Consider the following 14,522-nt stretch of genomic DNA (forward strand, 5'->3'; position numbering starts at 1 on the left):
AACACCTCAATCCTGACACCTGTACACATCAACACCTCAACCCGAACTCCTGTACACATCATCTCCTCAATACTGACCCCCGTACACGCCAGCACCTCAATATTGACTCCTTCACAAACCAACACCACAATACTGACTCCTGTACACATCAACATCTCAATACCGATTCCATCACAAACCAGCACCTCAATACTAACTCCCACACACACCAACACCTCAATACTGACTCCCGTAGAAAAAAACACCTCAATATTGAATTCCGTACATACCAACACCTCAATACTGTATCCCATAGAAACCAACACCTCAATACTGATTCCCATACAAACCAACACCTCAATACTGACTACCGTACAAACCAAAACCTCAATGCAGACTTCCATGTAAACCAACACCTCAATACTGACTCCTGCACACAACAAAACCTCAATACTGATTCCCTTACAAACCAAGAGCTCAAGACTAACTCTCGTACAAACAAACACCTGAATACTGACTCCTGGGTAAAAGAAAAACCTCAATACTGACCCGTACACACCAGCACCTCAATATTGACTCCTTCACAAACAACACCACAATACTGACTCCCACACAAACCAACACCTCAATACTGACTCCCGTACAAACCAACACCTCAATACTGACTCCTGTACAAACCAAAACCTCAATACTGACTCCAGTACAAACCAAAACCTCAATACTGCCTCCCGTACACACCAATACCTTAATACTGATTCCTGTATGCACCAGCACCTCAATACTGACTCCTCTACACATCAACACCTCAATACTGAGTTCCATACAAACCAACACCTCAATACCTACACCCGTACAAACCTAAACCTCAATACTGACCCCGTACACATCAGTCCCATACGAACGAAGACCTCAATACTGACTCCCGTAGAAACCAACACCTCAATCCTGACACCTGTACACATCAACACCTCAACCCTGACACCTGTACACATCAACTCCTCAATACTGACCCCCGTACACACCAGCACCTCAATATTGACTCCTTCACAAACCAACACCACAATACTGACTCCTGTACACATCAACACCTCAATACCGATTCCATCACAAACCAGCACCTCAATACTAACTCCCACACACACCAACACCTCAATACTGACTCCTGTACACATCAACACCTCAATACTGACTCCCGTACACACCAACACCTCAATACTGACTCCCGTAGAAACCAACACCTCAATACTGACTCCCGTACAAACCAAAACCTCAATACTGACTCCCTCTGAAACCAACACTTGAATACTCACTCCCGTACACACCAACTCCTCAATACTGACTCCCGTACACACCAATAACTCAATACTGATTCCTGTAAGCACCAACACCTCAATACTAACTTCTGTACACATCAACACCTCAATACTGAGTCCCGTACACATCAACACCTCAATACAGAGTCCCATACAAACCAAGACCTCAATACTGACTCCCGTAGAAACCAACACCTCAATCCCGACACCTGTACACATCAACACCTCAACCCTGACTCCTGTACAAATCAACTCCTCAATACTGACATCCGTCCAAACCAAGACCTCAAAGCTGACCCCCGTACACACCAGCACCTCAATATTGACTCCTTCACAAACCAACACCACAATACTGACTCGTCTACACATCAACACCTCAATACCGATTCCATCACAAACCAACACCTCAATACTGATTCCTGTACACATCAACACCTCAATACTGACTCCCATACAAACCAACTCCTGAATACTTTCTCCTGTAGAAACCAACACCTCAATACTCACACCCGTACACACCAACTCCTCAATTCTGACTCCCGTAAAAACCAACAGCTCAATACTGACTCCCTCAGAAACGAGCACCTCAGTACTGACACCAGTACAAACAAACACCTCAATACTGACCGCCGTACAAACCAACACCTCAATACTGACTCGCGTACACGCCAACTCCTCAATACTGACTCCTGTACACACCAACACGTCAATACGGACTCCTGTACAGACCAACACCTCCATACTGACTCCTGTACATATCAAGACCTCAATACAGACTCCCTTAAAAACCAACAACTCAATCCTGTCTCCTGTACACACCAACCCCTCAATACGGACTCCTGTACACACCAACACCTCAAAACCGACTCCCACACATACCAACACCTCAATAATGACTCCCGTACCGACCAAAACTTTAATAGTCTCATGTACACAACAAAACCTCAATACTGACTCTGTACAAACCAACACCTCAATTCTGACTCCCGTACAAGAAAACACCTCAATACTAACTCCAGTAAACATAAACACCTGAATACTTATTCCCGTACAAACCGACACCTCAATACTGATTCCCGTCCACACTGTCACCTCAATACTTACTCCCGTACACACCAACACCTCAATACAGATTCCTCTATATACCAACACCTCAATACTGACTCCCGTACACACCAACATCTCAATACTGACTCCAGTACAAACCAACACCTTAATACGGACTCCCATACACACCAACACCTCAATACTGACTCCCGTACAAACCAGCACCTCAATACTGACTCCCGGGTAAACAAACACCTCAATACTGAGTCCCATACAAACCAACACCTCAATACCTACACCCGTACAAACCTAAACCTCAATACTGACCCCGTACACATCAGTCCCATACAAACCAAGACCTCAATACTGACTCCCGTAGAAACCAACACCTCAATCCTGACACCTGTACACATCAACACCTCAACCCGAACTCCTGTACACATCATCTCCTCAATACTGACCCCCGTACACGCCAGCACCTCAATATTGACTCCTTCACAAACCAACACCACAATACTGACTCCTGTACACATCAACATCTCAATACCGATTCCATCACAAACCAGCACCTCAATACTAACTCCCACACACACCAACACCTCAATACTGACTCCCGTAGAAAAAAACACCTCAATATTGAATTCCGTACATACCAACACCTCAATACTGTATCCCATAGAAACCAACACCTCAATACTGATTCCCATACAAACCAACACCTCAATACTGACTACCGTACAAACCAAAACCTCAATGCAGACTTCCATGTAAACCAACACCTCAATACTGACTCCTGCACACAACAAAACCTCAATACTGATTCCCTTACAAACCAAGAGCTCAAGACTAACTCTCGTACAAACAAACACCTGAATACTGACTCCTGGGTAAAAGAAAAACCTCAATACTGACCCGTACACACCAGCACCTCAATATTGACTCCTTCACAAACAACACCACAATACTGACTCCCACACAAACCAACACCTCAATACTGACTCCCGTACAAACCAACACCTCAATACTGACTCCTGTACAAACCAAAACCTCAATACTGACTCCAGTACAAACCAAAACCTCAATACTGCCTCCCGTACACACCAATACCTTAATACTGATTCCTGTATGCACCAGCACCTCAATACTGACTCCTCTACACATCAACACCTCAATACTGAGTTCCATACAAACCAACACCTCAATACCTACACCCGTACAAACCTAAACCTCAATACTGACCCCGTACACATCAGTCCCATACGAACGAAGACCTCAATACTGACTCCCGTAGAAACCAACACCTCAATCCTGACACCTGTACACATCAACACCTCAACCCTGACACCTGTACACATCAACTCCTCAATACTGACCCCCGTACACACCAGCACCTCAATATTGACTCCTTCACAAACCAACACCACAATACTGACTCCTGTACACATCAACACCTCAATACCGATTCCATCACAAACCAGCACCTCAATACTAACTCCCACACACACCAACACCTCAATACTGACTCCTGTACACATCAACACCTCAATACTGACTCCCGTACACACCAACACCTCAATACTGACTCCCGTAGAAACCAACACCTCAATACTGACTCCCGTACAAACCAAAACCTCAATACTGACTCCCTCTGAAACCAACACTTGAATACTCACTCCCGTACACACCAACTCCTCAATACTGACTCCCGTACACACCAATAACTCAATACTGATTCCTGTAAGCACCAACACCTCAATACTAACTTCTGTACACATCAACACCTCAATACTGAGTCCCGTACACATCAACACCTCAATACAGAGTCCCATACAAACCAAGACCTCAATACTGACTCCCGTAGAAACCAACACCTCAATCCCGACACCTGTACACATCAACACCTCAACCCTGACTCCTGTACAAATCAACTCCTCAATACTGACATCCGTCCAAACCAAGACCTCAAAGCTGACCCCCGTACACACCAGCACCTCAATATTGACTCCTTCACAAACCAACACCACAATACTGACTCGTCTACACATCAACACCTCAATACCGATTCCATCACAAACCAACACCTCAATACTGATTCCTGTACACATCAACACCTCAATACTGACTCCCATACAAACCAACTCCTGAATACTTTCTCCTGTAGAAACCAACACCTCAATACTCACACCCGTACACACCAACTCCTCAATTCTGACTCCCGTAAAAACCAACAGCTCAATACTGACTCCCTCAGAAACGAGCACCTCAGTACTGACACCAGTACAAACAAACACCTCAATACTGACCGCCGTACAAACCAACACCTCAATACTGACTCGCGTACACGCCAACTCCTCAATACTGACTCCTGTACACACCAACACGTCAATACGGACTCCTGTACAGACCAACACCTCCATACTGACTCCTGTACATATCAAGACCTCAATACAGACTCCCTTAAAAACCAACAACTCAATCCTGTCTCCTGTACACACCAACCCCTCAATACGGACTCCTGTACACACCAACACCTCAAAACCGACTCCCACACATACCAACACCTCAATAATGACTCCCGTACCGACCAAAACTTTAATAGTCTCATGTACACAACAAAACCTCAATACTGACTCTGTACAAACCAACACCTCAATTCTGACTCCCGTACAAGAAAACACCTCAATACTAACTCCAGTATACATAAACACCTGAATACTTATTCCCGTACAAACCGACACCTCAATACTGATTCCCGTCCACACTGTCACCTCAATACTTACTCCCGTACACACCAACACCTCAATACAGATTCCTCTATATACCAACACCTCAATACTGACTCCCGTACACACCAACATCTCAATACTGACTCCAGTACAAACCAACACCTTAATACGGACTCCCATACACACCAACACCTCAATACTGACTCCCGTACAAACCAGCACCTCAATACTGACTCCCGGGTAAACAAACACCTCAATACTGAGTCCCATAAAAACCAACACCTCAATACCTACACCCGTACAAACCTAAACCTCAATACTGACCCCGTACACATCAGTCCCATACAAACCAAGACCTCAATACTGACTCCCGTAGAAACCAACACCTCAATCCTGACACCTGTACACATCAACACCTCAACCCGAACTCCTGTACACATCATCTCCTCAATACTGACCCCCGTACACGCCAGCACCTCAATACTGACTCCTTCACAAACCAACACCACAATACTGACTCCTGTACACATCAACATCTCAATACCGATTCCATCACAAACCAGCACCTCAATACTAACTCCCACACACACCAACACCTCAATACTGACTCCCGTAGAAACCAACACCTCAATATTGAATTCCGTACATACCAACACCTCAATACTGTATCCCATAGAAACCAACACCTCAATACTGATTCCCATACAAACCAACACCTCAATACTGACTACCGTACAAACCAAAACCTCAATGCAGACTTCCATGTAAACCAACACCTCAATACTGACTCCTGCACACAACAAAACCTCAATACTGATTCCCTTACAAACCAAGAGCTCAAGACTAACTCTCGTACAAACAAACACCTGAATACTGACTCCTGGGTAAAAGAAAAACCTCAATACTGACCCGTACACACCAGCACCTCAATATTGACTCCTTCACAAACAACACCACAATACTGACTCCCACACAAACCAACACCTCAATACTGACTCCCGTACAAACCAACACCTCAATACTGACTCCTGTACAAACCAAAACCTCAATACTGACTCCAGTACAAACCAAAACCTCAATACTGCCTCCCGTACACACCAATACCTTAATACTGATTCCTGTATGCACCAGCACCTCAATACTGACTCCTCTACACATCAACACCTCAATACTGAGTTCCATACAAACCAACACCTCAATACCTACACCCGTACAAACCTAAACCTCAATACTGACCCCGTACACATCAGTCCCATACGAACGAAGACCTCAATACTGACTCCCGTAGAAACCAACACCTCAATCCTGACACCTGTACACATCAACACCTCAACCCTGACACCTGTACACATCAACTCCTCAATACTGACCCCCGTACACACCAGCACCTCAATATTGACTCCTTCACAAACCAACACCACAATACTGACTCCTGTACACATCAACACCTCAATACCGATTCCATCACAAACCAGCACCTCAATACTAACTCCCACACACACCAACACCTCAATACTGACTCCTGTACACATCAACAACTCAATACTGACTCCCGTACACACCAACACCTCAATACTGACTCCCGTAGAAACCAACACCTCAATATTGAATTCCATACATACCAACACCTCAATACTGACTCCCATAGAAACCAACACCTCAATACTGACTCCCGTACAAACCAAAACCTCAATACTGACTCCCTCTGAAACCAACACCTGAATACTCACTCCCGTACACACCAACTCCTCAATACTGACTCCCGTACACACCAATAACTCAATACTGATTCCTGTAAGCACCAACACCTCAATACTAACTTCTGTACACATCAACACCTCAATACTGAGTCCCGTACACATCAACACCTCAATACAGAGTCCCATACAAACCAAGACCTCAATACTGACTCCCGTAGAAACCAGCACCTCAATCCCGACACCTGTACACATCAACACCTCAACCCTGACTCCTGTACAAATCAACTCCTCAATACTGACATCCGTCCAAACCAAGACCTCAAAGCTGACCCCCGTACACACCAGCACCTCAATATTGACTCCTTCACAAACCAACACCACAATACTGACTCGTCTACACATCAACACCTCAATACCGATTCCATCACAAACCAACACCTCAATACTGATTCCTGTACACATCAACACCTCAATACTGACTCCCATACAAACCAACTCCTGAATACTTTCTCCTGTAGAAACCAACACCTCAATACTCACACCCGTACACACCAACTCCTCAATTCTGACTCCCGTAAAAACCAACAGCTCAATACTGACTCCCTCAGAAACGAGCACCTCAGTACTGACACCAGTACAAACAAACACCTCAATACTGACCGCCGTACAAACCAACACCTCAATACTGACTCGCGTACACGCCAACTCCTCAATACTGACTCCTGTACACACCAACACGTCAATACGGACTCCTGTACAGACCAACACCTCCATACTGACTCCTGTACATATCAAGACCTCAATACAGACTCCCTTCAAAACCAACAACTCAATCCTGTCTCCTGTACACACCAACCCCTCAATACGGACTCCTGTACACACCAACACCTCAAAACCGACTCCCACACATACCAACACCTCAATAATGACTCCCGTACCGACCAAAACTTTAATAGTCTCATGTACACAACAAAACCTCAATACTGACTCTGTACAAACCAACACCTCAATTCTGACTCCCGTACAAGAAAACACCTCAATACTAACTCCAGTATACATAAACACCTGAATACTTATTCCCGTACAAACCGACACCTCAATACTGATTCCCGTCCACACTGTCACCTCAATACTTACTCCCGTACACACCAACACCTCAATACAGATTCCTCTATATACCAACACCTCAATACTGACTCCCGTACACACCAACATCTCAATACTGACTCCAGTACAAACCAACACCTTAATACGGACTCCCATACACACCAACACCTCAATACTGACTCCCGTACAAACCAGCACCTCAATACTGACTCCCGGGTAAACAAACACCTCAATACTGAGTCCCATACAAACCAACACCTCAATACCTACACCCGTACAAACCTAAACCTCAATACTGACCCCGTACACATCAGTCCCATACAAACCAAGACCTCAATACTGACTCCCGTAGAAACCAACACCTCAATCCTGACACCTGTACACATCAACACCTCAACCCGAACTCCTGTACACATCATCTCCTCAATACTGACCCCCGTACACGCCAGCACCTCAATATTGACTCCTTCACAAACCAACACCACAATACTGACTCCTGTACACATCAACATCTCAATACCGATTCCATCACAAACCAGCACCTCAATACTAACTCCCACACACACCAACACCTCAATACTGACTCCCGTAGAAACCAACACCTCAATATTGAATTCCGTACATACCAACACCTCAATACTGTATCCCATAGAAACCAACACCTCAATACTGATTCCCATACAAACCAACACCTCAATACTGACAACCGTACAAACCAAAACCTCAATGCAGACTTCCATGTAAACCAACACCTCAATACTGACTCCTGCACACAACAAAACCTCAATACTGATTCCCTTACAAACCAAGATCTCAAGACTAACTCTCGTACAAACAAACACCTGAATACTGACTCCTGGGTAAAAGAAAAACCTCAATACTGACCCGTACACACCAGCACCTCAATATTGACTCCTTCACAAACAACACCACAATACTGACTCCCACACAAACCAACACCTCAATACTGACTCCCGTACAAACCAACACCTCAATACTGACACCTGTACAAACCAAAACCTCAATACTGACTCCAGTACAAACCAAAACCTCAATACTGCCTCCCGTACACACCAATACCTTAATACTGATTCCTGTATGCACCAGCACCTCAATACTGACTCCTCTACACATCAACACCTCAATACTGAGTTCCATACAAACCAACACCTCAATACCTACACCCGTACAAACCTAAACCTCAATACTGACCCCGTACACATCAGTCCCATACGAACGAAGACCTCAATACTGACTCCCGTAGAAACCAACACCTCAATCCTGACACCTGTACACATCAACACCTCAACCCTGACACCTGTACACATCAACTCCTCAATACTGACCCCCGTACACACCAGCACCTCAATATTGACTCCTTCACAAACCAACACCACAATACTGACTCCTGTACACATCAACACCTCAATACCGATTCCATCACAAACCAGCACCTCAATACTAACTCCCACACACACCAACACCTCAATACTGACTCCTGTACACATCAACACCTCAATACTGACTCCCGTACACACCAACACCTCAATACTGACTCCCGTAGAAACCAACACCTCAATATTGAATTCCATACATACCAACACCTCAATACTGACTCCCACAGAAACCAACACCTCAATACTGACTCCCGTACAAACCCAAACCTCAATACTGACTCCCTCTGAAACAAACACTTGAATACTCACTCCCGTACACACCAACTCCTCAATACTGACTCCCGTACACACCAATAACTCAATACTGATTCCTGTAAGCACCAACATCTCAATACTAACTCCTGTACACATCAACACCTCAATACTGAGTCCCGTACACATCAACACCTCAATACAGAGTCCCATACAAACCAAGACCTCAATACTGACTCCCGTAGAAACCAACACCTCAATCCCGACACCTGTACACATCAACACCTCAACCCTGACTCCTGTACAAATCAACTCCTCAATACTGACATCCGTCCAAACCAAGACCTCAAAGCTGACCCCCGTACACACCAGCACCTCAATATTGACTCCTTCACAAACCAACACCACAATACTGACTCGTGTACACATCAACACCTCAATACCGATTCCATCACAAACCAACACCTCAATACTGATTCCTGTACACATCAACACCTCAATACTGACTCCCATACAAACCAACTCCTGAATACTTTCTCCTGTAGAAACCAACACCTCAATACTCACACCCGTACACACCAACTCCTCAATTCTGACTCCCGTAAAAACCAACAGCTCAATACTGACTCCCTCAGAAACGAGCACCTCAGTACTGACACCAGTACAAACAAACACCTCAATACTGACCGCCGTACAAACCAACACCTCAATACTGACTCGCGTACACGCCAACTCCTCAATACTGACTCCTGTACACACCAACACGTCAATACGGACTCCTGTACAGACCAACACCTCCATACTGACTCCTGTACATATCAAGACCTCAATACAGACTCCCTTCAAAACCAACAACTCAATCCTGTCTCCTGTACACACCAACCCCTCAATACGGACTCCTGTACACACCAACACCTCAAAACCGACTCCCACACATACCAACACCTCAATAATGACTCCCGTACCGACCAAAACTTTAATAGTCTCATGTACACAACAAAACCTCAATACTGACTCTGTACAAACCAACACCTCAATTCTGACTCCCGTACAAGAAAACACCTCAATACTAACTCCAGTATACATAAACACCTGAATACTTATTCCCGTACAAACCGACACCTCAATACTGATTCCCGTCCACACTGTCACCTCAATACTTACTCCCGTACACACCAACACCTCAATACAGATTCCTCTATATACCAACACCTCAATACTGACTCCCGTACACACCAACATCTCAATACTGACTCCAGTACAAACCAACACCTTAATACGGACTCCCATACACACCAACACCTCAATACTGACACCCGTACAAACCAGCACCTCAATACTGACTCCCGGGTAAACAAACACCTCAATACTGAGTCCCATACAAACCAACACCTCAATACCTACACCCGTACAAACCTAAACCTCAATACTGACCCCGTACACATCAGTCCCATACAAACCAAGACCTCAATACTGACTCCCGTAGAAACCAACACCTCAATCCTGACACCTGTACACATCAACACCTCAACCCGAACTCCTGTACACATCATCTCCTCAATACTGACCCCCGTACACGCCAGCACCTCAATATTGACTCCTTCACAAACCAACACCACAATACTGACTCCTGTACACATCAACATCTCAATACCGATTCCATCACAAACCAGCACCTCAATACTAACTCCCACACACACCAACACCTCAATACTGACTCCCGTAGAAACCAACACCTCAATATTGAATTCCGTACATACCAACACCTCAATACTGTATCCCATAGAAACCAACACCTCAATACTGATTCCCATACAAACCAACACCTCAATACTGACTACCGTACAAACCAAAACCTCAATGCAGACTTCCATGTAAACCAACACCTCAATACTGACTCCTGCACACAACAAAACCTCAATACTGATTCCCTTACAAACCAAGAGCTCAAGACTAACTCTCGTACAAACAAACACCTGAATACTGACTCCTGGGTAAAAGAAAAACCTCAATACTGACCCGTACACACAAGCACCTCAATATTGACTCCTTCACAAACAACACCACAATACTGACTCCCACACAAACCAACACCTCAATACTGACTCCCGTACAAACCAACACCTGAATACTGACACCTGTTGAAACCAACACCTCAATACTCACTCCCATACACACCAACACCTCAATGCTGACTCCCGTACAAACCAAAATCTCAATACTGACACCCTCAGAAACCAACACATGAATACTCACTCCCATACACACCAACTCCTCAATACTGACTCCCGTACACACCAATAACTCAATACTGATTCCTGTAAGCACCAACACACCAATACTAACTCCTGTACACATCAACACCTCAATACTGAGTCACGTACACATCAACACCTCAATACAGAGTCCCATACAAACCAAGACCTCAATACTGACTCCCGTAGAAACCAACACCTCAATACTGACACCTGTACACATCAACACCTCAATCCTGACACCTGTACACATCAACACCTCAACCCTGACTCCTGTACACATCAACACCTCAATACTGACACTTGTACACATCAACACCTCAATCCTAACACCTGTACACATCAACTCCTCAATACTGACATCCTTCCAAACCAAGACCTCAAAGCTGACCCCCGTACACACCAGCACCTCAATATTGACTCCTTCACAATCCAACACCACAATACTGACTCGTGTACACATTAACACATCAATACCGATTCCATCACAAACCAACACCTCAATACTAACTCCCACACACAACAACACCTCAATACTGACTCCTGTACACATCAACACCTCAATACTGACTCCCGAACAAACCAACACCTGAATAGTGACTCCTGTAGAAACCAACACCTCAATACTCACACCCATACACACCAACACCTCAATACTGACACCCATAGAAACCAACACCTCCATATTGAATTCTGTACATACCAACACCTCAATACTGACTCCCGTACACACCAACACCTCAATACTGACTCCTGTACACACCAACACCTCAATACTGACTCCCGTAGAAACCAACACCTGAATATTGAATTCCGTACATACCAAAACCTCAATACTGAATCCCATAGAAACCAACACCTCAATACTGACTCCCATACAAACCAACACCTCAATACTGACTCCTGTATACACCAACACCTCAATACTGACTACCGTACAAACCAAAACCTCAATGCAGACTTCCATGTAAACCAACACCTCAATACTGACTCCTGCACACAACAAAACCTCAATACTGATTCCCTTACAAACCAAGAGCTCAAGACTAACTCCTGTACAAACAAACACCTGAATACTGACTCCTGGGTAAAAGAAAAAACTCAATATTGACCCGTACACACCAGCACCTCAATATTGACTCCTTCACAAACAACACCACAATACTGACTCCCACACAAACCAACTGCTCAATACTGACTCCCGTACAAACCAACACCTGAATACTGACACCTGTTGAAACCAACACCTCAATACTCACTCCCATACACACCAACACCTCAATGCTGACTCCCGTACAAACCAAAATCTCAATACTGACACCCTCAGAAACCAACACATGAATACTCACTCCCATACACACCAACTCCTCAATACTGACTCCCATACACACCAATAACTCAATACTGATTCCTGTAAGCACCAAAACACCAATACTAACTCCTGTACACATCAACACCTCAATACAGAGTCCCATACAAACCAAGACCTCAATACTGACTCCCGTAGAAACCAACACCTCAATACTGACACCTGTACACATCAACACCTCAATCCTGACACCTGTAAACATCAACACCTCAACCCTGACTCCTGTACAAATCAACTCCTCAATACTGACATCCGTCCAAGCCAAGACCTCAAAGCTGACCCCCGTACACACCAGCACCTCAATATTGACTCCTTCACAAACCAACACCACAATACTGACTCGTGTACACATCAACACCTCAATACCGATTCCATCACAAACCAACACCTCAATACTAACTCCCACACACAACAACACCTCAATACTGACTCCCATACAAACCAACTCCTGAATACTTTCTCCTGTAGAAACCAACACCTCAATACTCACACCCGTACACACCAACTCCTCAATACTGACTCCCGTAAAAACCAACAGCTCAATACTGACTCCCTCAGAAACGAGCACCTCAGTACTGACACCAGTACAAACAAACACCTCAATACTGACCGCCGTACAAACCAACACCTCAATACTGACTCGCGTACAAGCCAGCTCCTCAATACTGACTCCCTTACAAACCAACACCTGAATAGTGACTCCTGTAGAAACCAACACCTCAATACTCACACCCATACACACCAACACCTCAATACTGACACCCATAGAAACCAACACCTCAATATTGAATTCTGTACATACCAACACCTCAATACAGACTCCCGTACACACCAACACCTCAATACTGACTCCCATAGAAACCAACACCTCAATACTGACTCCCATACAAACCAACACCTCAATACTGACTCCTGTATACACCAACACCTCAATACTGACTACAGTTACAAACCAAAACCTCAATGCAGACTTCCATGTAAACCAACACCTCAATACTGACTCCTGCACACAACAAAACCTCAATACTGACTCCCTTACAAGCCAAGAGCTCAAGACTAACTCCCGTACAAACAAACACCTCAATACTGACTCCTGGGTAAACGAAAAACGTCAATACTGACCCGTACACACCAGCACCTCAATATTGACTCCTTCACAAACAAACACCACAATACTGACTCCCACACAAACCAACACCTCAATACTGAGTCTTGTACACATCAACACCTCAATACTGACTCCCGTACAAACCAACACCTGAATACTGACACCTGTTGAAACCAACACCTCAATACTCACTCCCATACACACCAACAGCTCAATGCTGACTCCCGTAGAAACCAAAATCTCAATACTGACTCCCTCAGAAACCAACA

The sequence above is a fragment of the Hemitrygon akajei genome, chromosome 16 (genome assembly GCF_048418815.1).
Source record: "Hemitrygon akajei chromosome 16, sHemAka1.3, whole genome shotgun sequence".
NCBI classification, from domain to species: Eukaryota; Metazoa; Chordata; class Chondrichthyes; order Myliobatiformes; family Dasyatidae; genus Hemitrygon; species Hemitrygon akajei.